Genomic DNA, 15,868 nt, shown 5'->3' with positions numbered 1-15,868 from the left:
TCTGTATATTTTTTTCAATAATACAGGGCATTTATTTTCCCCAACATCTGACTGAGCAAGAAAACAACATAAAAGGAAGGATGGGAAGTAAAGGATAACAGTGTTAAGGAGAAAACTGAAGTAACAAGCACTGGAAAAGCCATTGTGTTTCGCAAAGTAAATAACTACTGGCTTTGCTAATGCCCTTTAGCTATCCTGTAGAGCAGCACAGCTGCTGTGCAGTATGGCTATCAGTTATAATATAATAAAAAAAGCACAATGCTGTATGCACCATAACGTTTTTATTTCTTCTGTTGAGAAGGAGGGAACAGGCAACGGCAGGGAGAGAGGGAAGGAAGGAAGGAACTGGCAACAGGACGGAAGGTACAGGAGCGGAAAAGAAGGGGGGGAGGGAGGGAAGGGGCAACCAGAGGAGGGGAGGGAGGAAGGGGAGGGTGGGAGGGAGGGAAGGGGCAACCAGAGGAGGGGAGGGTGGGAGGGGAGGGAGGGAAGGGGCAACCAGAGGAGGGGAGGGAGGGGAGGGAGGGAAGGGGCAACCAGAGGAGGGGAGGGCGGGAAGGGGCAACCAGAGGAGGGGAGGGCTGGAGGGAGGGAAGGGGCAACCAGAGGAGGGGAGGGCTGGAGGGAGGGAAGGGGAGGGAGGGAAGGGGCAACCAGAGGAGGGGAGGGAGGGGAGGGTGGGAGGGGAGGGAGGGAAGGGGCAACCAGAGGAGGGGAGGGAGGGGAGGGGAGGGCGGGAGGGAGGGAAGGGGCAACCAGAGGAGGGGAGGGAGGGGAGGGGAGGGCGGGAGGGAGGGAAGGGGCAACCAGAGGAGGGGAGGGAGGGAAGGAGGGAGGGGAGGGGAGGGGGGGAGGGGAGGGAGGGAAGGGGCAACCAGTGGAAGGGAGGGAGGGAGGGAAGGGGCAACCAGAGGGAGGGAGGGAGGGAGGGAAGGGGCAACCAGAGGGAGGGAGGGAGGGAAGGGGCAACCAGAGGGAGGGAGGGAGGGAGGGAAGGGGCAACCAGAGGGAGGGAGGGAGGGAGGGAAGGGGCAACCAGAGGGAGGGAGGGAGGGACGGGGCAACCAGAGGGAGGGAGGGAGGGACGGAAGGGGCAACCAGAAGAGGGGAGGGAGGGGAGGGAGGGAGGGGAGGGAGGGTGGGAGGGGAGGGAGAGGAGGGAGGGTGGGAGGGGAGGGAGAGGAGGGAGGGTGGGAGGGGAGGGAGGGGAGGGAGAGGAGGGAGGGTGGGAGGGGAGGGAGGGGAGGGAGAGGAGGGAGGGTGGGAGGGGAGGGAGGGGAGGGAGGGTGGGAGGGGAGGGAAGGGGCAACCAGAGGAGGGGAGGGTGGGAGGGGATGGAGGGGAGGGAGTGAAGGGGCAACCAGAGGAGGGGAGGGCGGGAGGGAGGGAGGGAAGGGGCAACCAGAGGAGGGGAGGGCGGGAGGGAGGGAGGGAAGGGGCAACAAGAGGAGGGTGGGGCGGGAGGGAGGGAAGGGGCAACGAGAGGAGGGTGGGGCAACGAGAGGAGGGTGGGGCGGGAGGGAGGGAAGGGGCAACGAGAGGAGGGTAGGGCGGGAGGGAGGGAAGGGGCAACGAGAGGAGGGTAGGGCGGGAGGGAGGGAAGGGGCAACGAGAGGAGGGTAGGGCGGGAGGGAGGGAAGGGGCAACGAGAGGAGGGTAGGGAGGGAGGGAAGGGGGCAACGAGAGGAGGGTAGGGCAGGGGCAACGAGAGGAGGGTAGGAAGGGGCAACGAGAGGAGGGTAGGAAGGGGCAACGAGAGGGAGGGAGGGAAGGGGCAACGAGAGGGAGGGAGGGAAGGGGCAACGAGAGGGAGGGAGGGAAGGGGCAACGAGAGGGAGGGAGGGAAGGGGCAATGAGAGGGAGGTAGGGAAGGGGCGGGAGGGAGGGAGGGAAGGGGCGGGAGGGAGGGAGGGAAGGGGCAACGAGAGGAAGGAGGGTGGGGAGGGAGGGAGGGAGGGAAGGGGCAACGAGAGGAAGGAGGGTGGGGGGGAGGGAGGGAGGGAAGGGGCAACGAGAGGAAGGAGGGTGGGGCGGGAGGGAGGGAAGGGGCAACGAGAGGAAGGAGGGTGGGGCGGGAGGGAGGGAGGGAAGGGGCAACGAGAGGAAGGAGGGTGAGGCGGGAGGGAGGGAAGGGGCAACGAGAGGAGGGTGGGGCGGGAGGGAAGGGGCAACGAGAGGAGGGTGGGGCGGGAGGGAGGGGAGGGAGGGAGGGAAGGGGCAACCAGAGGATTGGGAGGGAAGGGGCAACAAGAGGAGGGTGGGGCGGGAGGGAGGGAAGGGGCAACAAGAGGAGGGTGGGGCGGGAGGGAGGGAAGGGCAACGAGAGGAGGGTGGGCAACGAGAGGAGGGAAGGGGCAACGAGAGTGAGGGTGGGGCGGGAGGGAGGAAGGGGCAACGAGAGGAGGGTGGGCGGGAGGGGGAAGGGGCAACGAGAGGAGGGTAGGGCGGGAGGGAGGGAAGGGGCAACGAGAGGAGGGTAGGGCGGGAGGGAGGGAAGGGGCAACGAGAGGAGGGTAGGGCGGGAGGGAGGGAAGGGGGCAACGAGAGGAGGGTAGGGCAGGGGCAACCAGAGGAGGGAGGGAAGGGGCAACGAGAGGAGGGAGGGAAGGGGCAAACAGAGGAGGGAGGGAAGGGGCAACCAGAGGAGGGAGGGAAGGGGCAACCAGAGGAGGGAGGGAAGGGGCAACCAGAGGAGGGAGGGAAGGGGCAACCAGAGGAGGGAGGAAAGGGGCAACGAGAGGAGGGTGGGGCGGGAGGGAGGGAAGGGGCAACGAGAGGAGGGGAGGGTGGGAGGGGAGGGAGGGAAGGGGCAACGAGAGGAGGGGAGGGTGGGAGGGGAGGGAGGGAAGGGGCAACCAGAGGAGGGGAGGGTGGGAGGGGGAGGGAGGGAAGGGGCAACCAGAGGAGGGGAGGGTGGGAGGGGAGGGAGGAAGGGGCAACCAGAGGAGGGGAGGGTGGGAGGGAGGGAAGGGGCAACCAGAGGAGGGGAGGGCGGGAAGGGGCAACCAGAGGAGGGGAGGGCTGGAGGGAGGGAGGGAAGGGGCAACCAGAGGAGGGGAGGGAGGGGAGGGTGGGAGGGGAGGGAAGGGGCAACCAGAGGAGGGTAGGGCGGAAGGGAGGGAAGGGGCAACGAGAGGAGGGTGGGGCGGGAGGGAGGGAAGGGGCAACGAGAGGAGGGTGGGGCGGGAGGGAGGGAAGGGGCGACGAGAGGAGGGTGGGGCGGGAGGGAGGGAAGGGGCGACGAGAGGAGGGTGGGGCGGGAGGGAGGGAAGGGGCGACGAGAGGAGGGTGGGGCGGGAGGGAGGGAAGGGGCGACGAGAGGAGGGTAGGGCGGGAGGGAGGGAAGGGGCGACGAGAGGAGGGTAGGGCGGGAGGGAGGGAAAGGGCGGGAGGGAGGGAAGGGGCGACAAGAGGAGGGTAGGGCGGGAGGGAGGGAAGGGGCAACGAGAGGAGGGGTAGGGCGGGAGGGAGGGAAGGGGCAACGAGAGGAGGGTAGGGCGGGAGGGAGGGAAGGGGCAACGAGAGGAGGGTAGGGCGGGAGGGAGGGAAGGGGCAACGAGAGGAGGGTAGGGCGGGAGGGAGGGAAGGGGCAACGAGAGGAGGGTAGGGCGGGAGGGAGGGAAGGGGCAACGAGAGGAGGGTAGGGCGGGAGGGAGGGAAGGGGCAACGAGAGGAGGGTAGGGCGGGAGGGAGGGAAGGGGCAACGAGAGGAGGGCGGGAGGGAGGGAAGGGGCAACGAGAGGAGGGCGGGAGGGAGGGAAGGGGCAACGAGAGGAGGGCGGGAGGGAGGGAAGGGGCAACGAGAGGAGGGCGGGAGGGAGGGAAGGGGCAACGAGAGGAGGGCGGGAGGGAGGGAAGGGGCAACGAGAGGAGGGCGGGAGGGAGGGAAGGGGCAACGAGAGGAAGGCGGGAGGGAAGGGGCAACGAGAGGAGGGCGGGAGGGAGGGAAGGGGCAACGAGAGGAGGGCGGGAGGGAGGGAAGGGGCAACCAGAGGAGGGGAGGGTGGGAAGGGGCAACCAGAGGAGGGGAGGGCTGGAGGGAGGGAAGGGGCAACGAGAGGAGGGTAGGGCGGGAGGGAGGGAAGGGGCAACGAGAGGAGGGTAGGGCGGGAGGGAGGGAAGGGGCAACGAGAGGAGGGTAGGGCGGGAGGGAGGGAAGGGGCAACGAGAGGAGGGTAGGGCGGGAGGGAGGGAAGGGGCAACGAGAGGAGGGTAGGGCGTGAGGGAGGGAAGGGGCAACGAGAGGAGGGTAGGGAGGGAGGGAAGGGGCAACGAGAGGAGGGTAGGGCGGGAGGGAGGGAAGGGGCAACGAGAGGAGGGTAGGGCGGGAGGGAGGGAAGGGGCAACGAGAGGAGGGTAGGGCGGGAGGGAGGGAAGGGGCAACGAGAGGAGGGTAGGGCAGGGGCAACCAGAGGAGGGAGGGAAGGGGCAACGAGAGGGAGGGAGGGAAGGGGCAACGAGAGGGAGGGAGGGAAGGGGCGGGAGGGAGGGAAGGGGCGGGAGGGCGGGAGGGAAGGGGCGGGAGGGCGGGAGGGAAGGGGCGGGAGGGCGGGAGGGAAGGGGCGGGAGGGAGGGAGGGAGGGAGGAGGGGCGGGAGGGAGGGAGGGAAGGGGCGGGAGGGAGGGAGGGAAGGGGCAACGAGAGGAAGGAGGGTGGGGCGGGAGGGAGGGAGGGAAGGGGCAACGAGAGGAAGGAGGGTGGGGCGGGAGGGAGGGAGGGAAGGGGCAACGAGAGGAAGGAGGGTGGGGCGGGAGGGAGGGAGGGTGGGGCGGGAGGGAGGGAGGGAGGGAAGGGGCAACGAGAGGAAGGAGGGTGAGGCGGGAGGGAGGGAAGGGGCAACGAGAGGAGGGGGTGGGGCAACGAGAGGAGGGTGGGGCGGGAGGGAGGGAAGGGGCAACGAGAGGAGGGTGGGGCAGGGGCAACCAGAGGGAGGGAGGGAAGGGGCAACGAGAGGGAGGGAGGGAAGGGGCAACGAGAGGGAGGGAGGGAAGGGGCGGGAGGGAAGGGGCGGGAGGGAGGGAGGGAAAGGGAGGGAGGGAAAGGGAGGGAGGGATGGAAAGGGAGGGAGGGAAGGGGCAGGAGGGAGGGAGGGAGGGAAGGGGCAGGAGGGAGGGAGGGAGGGAAGGGGAGGGAGGGAGGGAGGGAGGGAAGGGGCGGGAGGGAGGGAGGGAGGGAGGGAAGGGGCGGGAGGGAGGGAGGGAAGGGGCGGGAGGGAGGGAGGGAAGGGGCGGGAGGGAGGGAAGGGGCGGGAGGGCGGGAGGGAGGGAGGGAGGGAAGGGGCGGGAGGGAAGGGGCAACGAGAGGAAGGAGGGTGGGGCGGGAGGGAAGAGGCAACGAGAGGAAGGGGGGTGGGGCGGGAGGGAGGGAGGGAAGGGGCAACGAGAGGAAGGAGGGTGAGGCGGGAGGGAGGGAAGGGGCAACGAGAGGAGGGCGGGAGGGAGGGAAGGGGCAACGAGAGGAGGGAAGGGGCAACGAGAGGAGGGTGGGGCGGGAGGGAGGGAAGGGGCAACGAGAGGAGGGTGGGGGCGGGAGGGAGGGAAGGGGCAACGAGAGGAGGGTGGGGCGGGAGGGAGGGAAGGGGCAACGAGAGGAGGGTGGGGCGGGAGGGAGGGAAGGGGCAACGAGAGGAGGGTGGGGCGGCAGGGAGGGAAGGGGCAACGAAAGGAAATGGATTATCGGTAAGGGCAGCTAAGTACCTATACTTAGGAATAGGCCACTAACCCCCCCCCCCCCTCCCCTTAGGTCTCAATAAATTAAACCCAGCTCCACCCCTGGTAGCTTGGCGACAAGGCTTAACTTAGGAGGCAAATGTGTAAAGCATTTAAAAATGACTAAACAGTAAAGTAAAACACAAAACATGATAAAAATTCAACACAAATTTGTAAAAAATAGATTATATTTTTAATCTTTAAAATTACACCAAAGCAAATAAAATTGGATAAAGGGAACCAGAGAAATTAGTTTTTAAAGAATGTGGGAGTTATTACAACTTTGGAGGAGGTGTTAATCCGTCCCAAAAGTGACAGATATACCACCAACCGTATTACGAGTCCTATGGAACTCGTAATATGGCTGGAGGTATATCCGTCACATTTGGGACGGATTAACACCGCCTCCAAAGTTGTAATAACCCCCTTAATGTTTTCTAGCGCATAAAAGCAAACTAGCGCTCAAGGGGTTAAAAAAAAAAAGTCACCCTGGAAAGGGACACAGTACAGAGTTCAGGTCACCCACGAGGTAACACTGTGTCACACTTACTTTCAGTGTTTCTTGATTCAGGAAAGTGGTCCACAGCACCAACCAAGGTTTCAGAGGTTATGGTTCGCCTCTTGGGTGTGGGACTACAACTCCCACATTGCACCTCTGCAATGTATGGAGTTTCTCCAGACTTATGGATCTTTTTCCAGAGGTCCTTTTTGGGTCCTTGAAGTGTCCACAACTTTATCCAAGGTTCCAGAAGCTGTGAGTTGCTACTTGGGAGTTTGGACTACTATTCCCAGAATGCACCTGGTTAGAATCCTCAAATGGACGCTGGTCAGCTGGGCTCCGCTTGCACGACTTGATGAAGGGGACTCGGGGCACCTCCTTCCTTTGTACTTGTATCAAACAGGGAGTCCCTTTTTAAAGCAGTAGAAGGACAGGCAAAGTACTTTTAGTGGTGAAGCCCAAGTGTGCAGCTGGTGCAGTCCTTCAGAGTGCAGTGTCCAAGTGCAGGTCAGCGGTCCAGCAGGGCAGTCCTTCTGACGTTCTTCCATGTTGGGATATGGTAGTGAACTGAGGTGTGGGTGCAGGTCTGCCAGTTTTATCCTTGCTCCTGGGTGAAAAATAGGGGGGGCCTGGTTCTCCAATAAGGTGCAGGGTCCTTTCTCCCTGTGATGACCACTTCCTGGGAAGTGCGGCAAAAATCAATCCCTGTGAGCAACATTCTTCAAAATTTCATCATGGCTGAAACTGATTTTTGGAGGTTACATCTGGCTGAGCCCACCCACTGGTGTGGCTACAAATCCTAAACACACTCCTCTCCTGCCCTCTCCTAATTTATTCAAGGGGGCACCTAATTGTCTGGGGTTGCAGGATGTGAGGGAGGTGCTGGACTACTCCAAATGTCCTTCCCTGCCTTTGAAGACCCGTTTAGCAGCCAGCAGCCCTCCCCCTTCCTGCTTTTCCATCTGCTGAGAGGAGTTCTCCTCCCACAGGCACATTACTGTATGTTCAGCCCAGGCTACTTCACACCTCATCAAGGCAGCCAGGCCAGGCTGGCAGAGGCTGGCCAATAAGAGCAGAGCACTACAGGGTGAAATTGGCGACTTTTTAGGAAGAGTTTAAAACTCTTTACCTGAACAAGTTATAGTAAATCCAACAATTGTAAGTAGTGGGATTTATTATAACAATTAATTTGATACCAAACATGAGGTATCTGACACTTAAGGGGACTTTGTAAATTAAAATATAGTCTGCCCATTTTACCCTGTGGAGGCCATTCACTACAATGTAGAAAAAAAACTAATTTGGCAGTTTTACCTCACCAGAGCTTTTAAAACTATTTTTATAAGGTCTCTGCTTATAGTTGCATGGCCTGCCTTTAAAATGACCCTGTGCACCTCAGCAGTGCACTTATTTGTGCACTACCTATGCTGAGGTCCCTAAACCTTCATGCCCTACCATATACCAGGGATCTATAGGTAGGTTGACATGGCCAATTATAATTAGCCTAATTTGCATACTTATTTTATACAGAGCAGAGGCCCTGGGACTGGTTAGCAGTGTCCCGGGCACCATCAGAGTCAGGAAAACACCAGCAAAAAGTGAAAAATGGGGGCAAAAAGTTAGGGGGCCTCTGTAATCATGTTTTCTCATACAACCCCCCCCCCCCCCCCCCCAGCCCACATGCACAGGACACTCAGCCCAACCCTGGGAGAGTCTTCCTGGCTAGTCAGGCAAGGAAGACAGTGAAGAAAACTGGCTGTCCTTTTGCAGGGCATACTCTGCCTTACATCCTCCTGTCATGGTCACTCCCTCTGGGTAGTGAACCCATCCCAACAGTGAAAGGACCCACTTTAAACTGTAACTTTCCTCAAGGGGTGGGGGGTGGTGTCTTCTTCCTCTCTCTCTGCCAACTTGGGTAGTGAGGTGCCCAACTCCCCTATCCTCAAGTTTGCTAGGGCAACATCTACCTTACCCAAAGATGTCACCCAACACTTGAGCAACCCCACCATGACCACCCAGCAGAGCCTACTGACAGCTGTCAGCACCCAGAAGCACACCCTAAGCTTTCCACTGACAGGTGGGTGAGCTGCTTTAGGGGCAACCGTGGGTCCTGGCACCCCTCTTGCTGTTTAAGGTAGGCGGCTACCACCTCCTGTGGCAGACACCCTCTTTTCACTCTCCCTTCTGTCAGTGCAAGGGCAACACCCTACATATTGATAGCTGCCTGACTACTTAGGACTTCCTTGGGGTCAGGTGAGGCCTCACCAGTGGCAACTCTGGGCTCCATCCCTATTGGGGCAGAAGTCCTTTGGCTCCCTGGGACCCACTTTAAGAGCGACCTACCCTTCCTTTTCTTGGGGACCCCGTCTCCTAACTGTAGGGACTAGCTCTCCCGAACTTTTGGTTGAGGGGGGGGTTTATGCCCTGGGCGACCAACCCAATCTGGGACCAGACTCGCCTCTGGGAGGTCATTGCCCAGGATACAATCCAGGGGAGGTCAACACTCACTACCACCCTGAACCAGTCAAGGATACCCTCCCTCTCTAGGGGCACGATGGCTATAGGCTTGGAGGTGACCTCCCCTGTGGCCATCCTGACTTTCCTGGTCTCTCCTGTGACATACATGTCTGGGGTCACCAATCGGTCACTCACTATAGTGTGACTGGCACAGGTGTCTCTCAGGCCAGTGGTAGGGATCACAATCACCTGAATGGGGTGAACGTGCCTACTCTCACCCTCAGGGATCACCAGCTTACCATCTGGTCCTGTCTCCCAGAGCAATGCTATGATGATCCCATCATCTGAGGAGTCCTCCTCCATGGCTACACTGGACAGCCCAGTGCTAACCACCTTCCTTGGACAGGCTGCATCTCCTCTAAAGTGACCTGTCTGCTGACAGTCAAAGCAAGCCTTACTGTCCAAGAGCTTTTTCAAACCCAGGTCTCCCTGCCTATGCTTTTCAGAGTGGGAGTGGGATTCACTCCACAACTTCGTAGGGTTCTGGGGTACAGAGGGAGTCTCTGTGGTGGGCTTACCATCTCCCTCCTTAAGTTGTTGGGGACCTGACCCCACCCCCTCTTCTTAGAGTCTCCCCATTGGGACTTGACACCCACCCTGGTTAACAACCACTCATCAGCTGCCTCCTCCAGCTCTCTAGGATTGGTCAGCTTGGAGTCCACTAGATTCAGGCGTAACCTTTCTTGGATACAATTGGTCAAGATGTGCTGTCTCATGATCAAATTGTATAACCCCTCCTAAGTAGTTACTTTGTTACCGTGTATCCAGCCTTCTGGTGCTTGAAGTGAGCTGTCTACAACGTCAGCCCACGACTGGGTATTGACCTTCTGGATGTCACTGAACTTCATCCTATACTGCTCTGGGGTCAGACCAAACTTCTTGGTTAAGCATATCTTCATACTATGGTATGAATCTGCCTCCTTCCCATTCAAGGTCAGAAAGCCTATGCCTCCCAGAGTTGGGGACCAACTCCCATAGATGTGAACCCCAGTATTGAGGCCAAACTCTTCTCTTTCAGACTGCCCTCTCAAAGGCATCCAACCACTTGTCTATGTCATCCCCCTCTACATAAGCAGGAACCACCCCCTTGGTAGTCTGGGACAAAACCCCCCACCCATTGACACCTGAACTTCTCTATCGCTGCCACAATCTCTCTGTTCAATTCTTGGCCACTTCTTCGCTAGGGCCAACGTCTCTACCTCCAAAGCTATAAGGGCTACCTGGGCCTCAAGTTCTCTTTCCCAAAGGTCCAGCTCTGCTTCCCCTTGGTCTGATACCACAGACCCACCCATCCCACTAGCTCTGGAACTGGCCTTAGCTGCTCAGATTACAGTGAGGCAATCATCCTCCTCCTCCTGGAGGTTGGAGAGGACATCTTCCCTCTCCCTTCCTATCTCTGAAGCTTCCTCTGTCTCTTTCTGCACTATGTAGGCTTCAAGGGACTTGACCATCACAGCCTTCCTGAGGTTGTTAGCAGCAGATAATCCCCACGTTCTGCACAACACCCTAAGCTCAGCTGCATTAAGTGTGGGTAGGCCGGCCAGATCAAGCTCCATGGTGGTCTCCCTTAAGTTTTGTGTCACTAAAAAAACAAACAAAAAAAAAAATTGGCACCAATTGATCAGAACAATTTAGAAAAATAAAAAATGAAGTAATTAAAAAATTAGTCCAAATTTGAAAAATAAAAAATACTTTTGCTTTAGGTCAATTTAAAGGATTTTAACTTATTTCACTTAAAACTGTAGTGTGATAATAAACACAAGTACTGGATCCCACCACTGCGCACCAAAAATGTTGGAAAATGGATATTGGTAAGGTCAGGTAAGTACCTACACTTACCAATAGGTCACACTGGAAAGGGACAAAGTCCAGAGTTCAGGCCACCCACAAGGTAACACTGTGTCACACATACTTTCAGAAGTGTTTCTTCACTCAGGAAAGTGGTCCACAGCACCAACCAAGGGTTCAGAGGCTCTGGTTTGCCTCTTGCAGTCTGGGACTACAACTACCACAATGCACCACATCAACTTATGGAGTTGCTCCAAACACCTCCAAACTTCTGGATCTTCGCCAGAGGTCCTTTTTGGGTCCTTGAAGTGTCCATAACTTTATCCAAGGTTCGAGAAGGTCTGAGTTGCTACTTGGAAGTTGGGACTACAATTCCCAGAATGCACCAAGTCAGAATCCTCAAATTGCCACTGGACGCTGGTCAGCTGAGCTCTGCTTGCAGGACTTGACGCAGGGGACTCTGGGCAGATCCTTTTTACCTGTAGCTAACAGGGAGTCCCTTCTTGAAGAAGTAGAAGACAGGCAAAGTCCTTTAGGCGGTGAAGCCTAAGTGTGCAGCTGCTGCACTCCTTCAGAGTGCAGTGTCCAGGTGCAGGTCAGCAGTCCAGCAGGGCAGTCCTTCTTCTAATGTTCTTCCTTGTTGGGATCTGGTACGGAACTCAGGTGTGGCTGCAGGTCTGCCAGTTTTATCCTTGCTCCTGGGTGGAAAACAGGGGGGGGGGGGCTTGTTCTCCAATCAGGTGCAGGATCCTTCCCCCCATGATGACCACTTCCTGGGAAGTGTGGCAAAAATCAATCCCAGGGTGCAACATGCTTCGAAAATCCATCATGTCTGAAACTGATTTGTGGATGTTACATCTGGCTGAGCCCACCCACTGGTGTGGCTAAAGATCTTAAACAAACACCTTTCCTACCCCTCCTAATCTAATCAAGGGGGCACCTAAGTGTCTGGGGTGGCAAGATGTGAGGGAGGTGCTGGGCTACTCCAAATGTTCTTCCCTGCCTTTTAAGACCAGTTCAGCAGCCCTTCCTTGACCATCTGCTGAGGAGAGTTCTCCTCCCATAGGCACATTCCTTTGTGTTCAGCCCAGGGTACTTCACATCTCATCAAGGAATCATGGCCAAGCTGACAGAGGCTGGCCAATCAGAGCAGAGCACTACAGGGCTGAAGTTGACAACTTTTTAGGAAGAGTTTAAAACTCTTTACCTGAAGAAGTTATATTAAATCAAACAATTGTAAGTTGTGGGAATATAACAATTAATTTGATACCAAACTTGATGTATCTGATACCAAAGGGGCCTTTGTAAATTAAAGTAAAGTCTCCCAATTCTAACCTGGGGAGGTTATTCACTACAATGAAGGAAAGACAAATTTGGCTGTTTTACCTCACCAGGGCTTATAAAACTATTTTTATAAGGTCCCTGCTTGTAGTTTAATGACACCCAACCCTAGGGGCACATAGGGCAAATCTTAGGGGTAACATATGTAAAAATAAGGTAGTTTAAGACTTTTGAAGTACTTTTAATACCAAAGTCGAATTTGTATACAGTTAATTTAAAAGCAGGCAACAAGGCAGACCTGCCTTTAAAATGACCCTAGGGACCTCAGCATTGCACCTATGGGTGCACTACCTATGCTGGGATCCCTAAACCTTCATGCCCTACCATATACCAGGGATGTATAGGTAGGTTGACATAGCCTATTATAATTAGCCTACTTTGCATACTTATTCTATACAGAGCACAGGCCCTGGGACTGGATAGTAGTGCCCCGGGCACCATCAGAGTCCGGGAAACAGTACCAAAAAGTGAAAAATGGGGGCGGGAGGGAGGGCACAGGCGACGAGAGGGGGGGGCGGGAGGGAAGGCACAGGCGACGAGAGGGGGGGGGCGGGAGGGAGGGAACAGGCGACGAGAGGGGGGGGCGGGAGGGAGGGAACAGGCGACGAGAGGGGGGGGCGGGAGGGAGGGAACAGGCGACGAGAGGGGGGGGCGGGAGGGAGGGAACAGGCGACGAGAGGGGGGGCGGGAACAGGCGACGAGAGGGGGGGGCGGGAGGGAGGGAACAGGCGACGAGAGGGGGGGGCGGGAGGGAGGGAACAGGCGACGAGAGGGGGGGGCGGGAGGGAGGGAACAGGCGACGAGAGGGGGGGGCGGGAGGGAGGGAACAGGCGACGAGAGGGGGGGGCGGGAGGGAGGGAACAGGCGACGAGAGGGGGGGCGGGAGGGAACGGGGGGCGGGAGGGAGGGAACAGGCGACGAGAGGGGGGGCGGGAGGGAACAGGCGACGAGAGGGGGGGGCGGGAGGGAACAGGCGACGAGAGGGGGGGGCGGGAGGGAACAGGCGACGAGAGGGGGGGGCGGGAGGGAACAGGCGACGAGAGGGGGGGGGCGGGAGGGAACAGGCGACGAGAGGGGGGGGGCGGGAGGGAACAGGCGACGAGAGGGGGGGGCGGGAGGGGAACAGGCGACGAGAGGGGGGGGCGGGAGGGAACAGGCGACGAGAGGGGGGGCGGGAGGGAACAGGCGACGAGAGGGGGGGCGGGAGGGAACAGGCGACGAGAGGGGGGGGCGGGAGGGAACAGGCGACGAGAGGGGGGGGCGGGAGGGAACAGGCGACGAGAGGGGGGGGCGGGAGGGAACAGGCGACGAGAGGGGGGGGCGGGAGGGAACAGGCGACGAGAGGGGGGGGCGGGAGGGAACAGGCGACGAGAGGGGGGGGCGGGAGGGAACAGGCGACGAGAGGGGGGGCGGGAGGGAACAGGCGACGAGAGGGGGGGCGGGAGGGAACAGGCGACGAGAGGGGGGGCGGGAGGGAACAGGCGACGAGAGGGGGGGCGGGAGGGAACAGGCGACGAGAGGGGGGGCGGGAGGGAACAGGCGACGAGAGGGGGGGCGGGAGGGAACGAGAGGGGGGGCGGGAGGGAACGAGAGGGGGGGCGGGAGGGAACAGGCGACGAGAGGGGGGGCGGGAGGGAACAGGCGACGAGAGGGGGGGCGGGAGGGAACAGGCGACGAGAGGGGGGGCGGGAGGGAACAGGCGACGAGAGGGGGGGCGGGAGGGAACAGGCGACGAGAGGGGGGGCGGGAGGGAACAGGCGACGAGAGGGGGGGGCGGGAGGGAACAGGCGACGAGAGGGGGGGCGGGAGGGAACAGGCGGCTAAAGTAAACCATTGAGCACAGTGGGAGTACAGAAGCCACTAGAAATGGGAGGCAACAGCATCTGCAGTCAGTAACAGTGAGAGGCTGCAGAGGGCTGTAACCACAGGCAATGCAAGACTTGTGATGGCTGAGATGGCTGGTAATGGGGGTCAGCAAGGGCCAATAACGTAATAAGGGGGATTTTACAGAGGACCAAAAGTGTTGGAAAAATGATTTCCAAGGGCGTGGGAGAGAAAGAAGCAATGTGGACCTGGCGGTGGGAAGGGAAGAAGCAAAACAAGAATAAAAATAGTACCTCAATAGCATCAGGCACAATCAGCAGAAGAACCACAATGAAGGTGAAGAAATCTAGCTGAAGCACTCAATACTTAAGTCCATGCTCCAGCTGAAAGAAGAGAAGTGAAGCCGGCATGTTCTGGCCAATAAGAAGTCATTAAATAATAGTGGCTATGAAGCAAACATATCGGTAAGCAAGCCCCTTGTTTTATACAATAGCTCTTGTAAGGAAAAGCACATGCAACATGTTCGACATGGCCCTCCCTGCAGGGTCACCCCCCAAACGTTTTTGCCTTTACCCTCCAATTTTTTCTGAATTTGTTTTTGTTGGCCTTACGACTCTATGCACTTTACCACGGCTACCCAGTGCTAAAGCACCTGTGCTCTCTCCTTAAAACATTGCAGAAGGGGCTTAAACCCAATTGGCATATTTAATTTACTTGTAAGTCCCTAGTAAAATGGTACTACATGTATCCAGGTTTTGTAAATTAAATGCTAGTAGTGGGTCTGCAGCACTGATTGTGCCACTCAAAGTAGCCCTTTAATCATATTACAGTCCTGCTATTGCAATCTGTGTGCACAGTTTAAGATGTCATTTCAACCTGACAAATTAAACCTTTTTCCAGACACAAACTTTCCTTTTAAGTACATACAGATCACACCTACGGTAGGCCCCAGACCACCGAGAGGGCAGGGTGCAGTGTATTTAAAAAGTGGAACATGTAATTTTAGGTTTTACATGTCCTGGTAGTGAAAACCTCAAATTCACTTTTCACTACTGCAAGGAAAACTATAGGATAACTTTGGAGTTACCGTATTAAATTTTATAAAAGCAGTTTCAAAATTGGACTAGGTAAGCAGTTCATGTTTGTTGGTGTCTCTGGAATCCTAATTTAAAATCCTAACTGATTGTGAAGTCAGATTTTAAGTTATAGTTCTAAACATGACACTTTTAGCAAGTTGCCATTTTTCTGCCTTAGCTGTTAAGTGCATGTAGCCTGTCTATGGTCCAATGACTAGACGTAGTTGGGCTTTATGTATTCCTCCTGGACAGCCACACACAATAGGGCGTTTAGATATGCCTGGATGAACCATCGCTGGCAGGATGGGAGGGAGGAGATGGGCGCATCCTCACTTACACTAGAAATAGGCTGTCCCCTGCCATCCACATGTTGGGCTGCATATCCCATGTACTTAGTATGGAGCCACACCAGGGAAGGCAGGACACCTGGGGGCTTCAAAGGAAAACCTCTAGAAGCTTAAACCCCACTTCAAAGGCACAATAGTATAAATACTGGACCTCAGACACCACCACTTCAGTACACTTCTGGACCTGTGGATACTCTGCCAGGAAGAAGGATTGTAATGCTGCTGAATAACTGCCACTCTCCTGGACTGCCCTATACTGTGCTGACCTGCTGCCTTTTGCCTGGATGAGAAGGACTCGGCCTACATCTCTTGAACCCAGAGTGACCCTAGGGCTAGTTGGCTGGCCCCCTGATCTGAAGCCTCGGGGACATAACAGACTTCCAACAACCTTGCACCTGGACTCTGCCACCTGGGAATCTACCCTGCTTAGTGGTGCCACCACAGTCTTGTATTCCTGAAAGTGGGTTTAAGGTGTTATTCCAGTTTTTGTGGATCCAGAGGAACTGATGCTTCTCCTCTGCTGTGCAACCCCCAAAAAACTGAAGCATCGACGCAGCTACATGGATCTGAAGCACCACAAAGACCAGCATTGTAGAGCAGCTTGTTGCTACACGGAAACTAGTAAGCTCGATGCAACCTTGGTGAAGGCCCTTGTATTCCTCATCAATGGCAGCAACGATTGACGCTAGACCCTGCATCGCAGCCTCACAGTTCCTCAGAACAGACACATCACCCTGACTGCAGGATGCATCCCCAACTCAGGAGTTT

The 15,868-nt window shown here is 57.4% G+C and overlaps 1 protein-coding gene across 2 annotated transcripts in view; it reads right to left on the bottom strand.

The window, feature by feature from the left end:
* The window catches only part of LOC138268325 (DNA topoisomerase I, mitochondrial-like), a 1,149,155-nt gene that overhangs the window by 149,277 nt on the left and 984,010 nt on the right, over positions 1 to 15,868 (bottom strand). The window lies entirely within an intron of this gene.

Source organism: Pleurodeles waltl, chromosome 12, assembly GCF_031143425.1.
Source record: "Pleurodeles waltl isolate 20211129_DDA chromosome 12, aPleWal1.hap1.20221129, whole genome shotgun sequence".
In the NCBI taxonomy this organism is placed as follows: Eukaryota; Metazoa; Chordata; class Amphibia; order Caudata; family Salamandridae; genus Pleurodeles; species Pleurodeles waltl.
The sequence above is the reverse complement of the archived record's forward strand: the minus strand, read 5'-3'. Positions and strand labels throughout refer to the sequence as shown.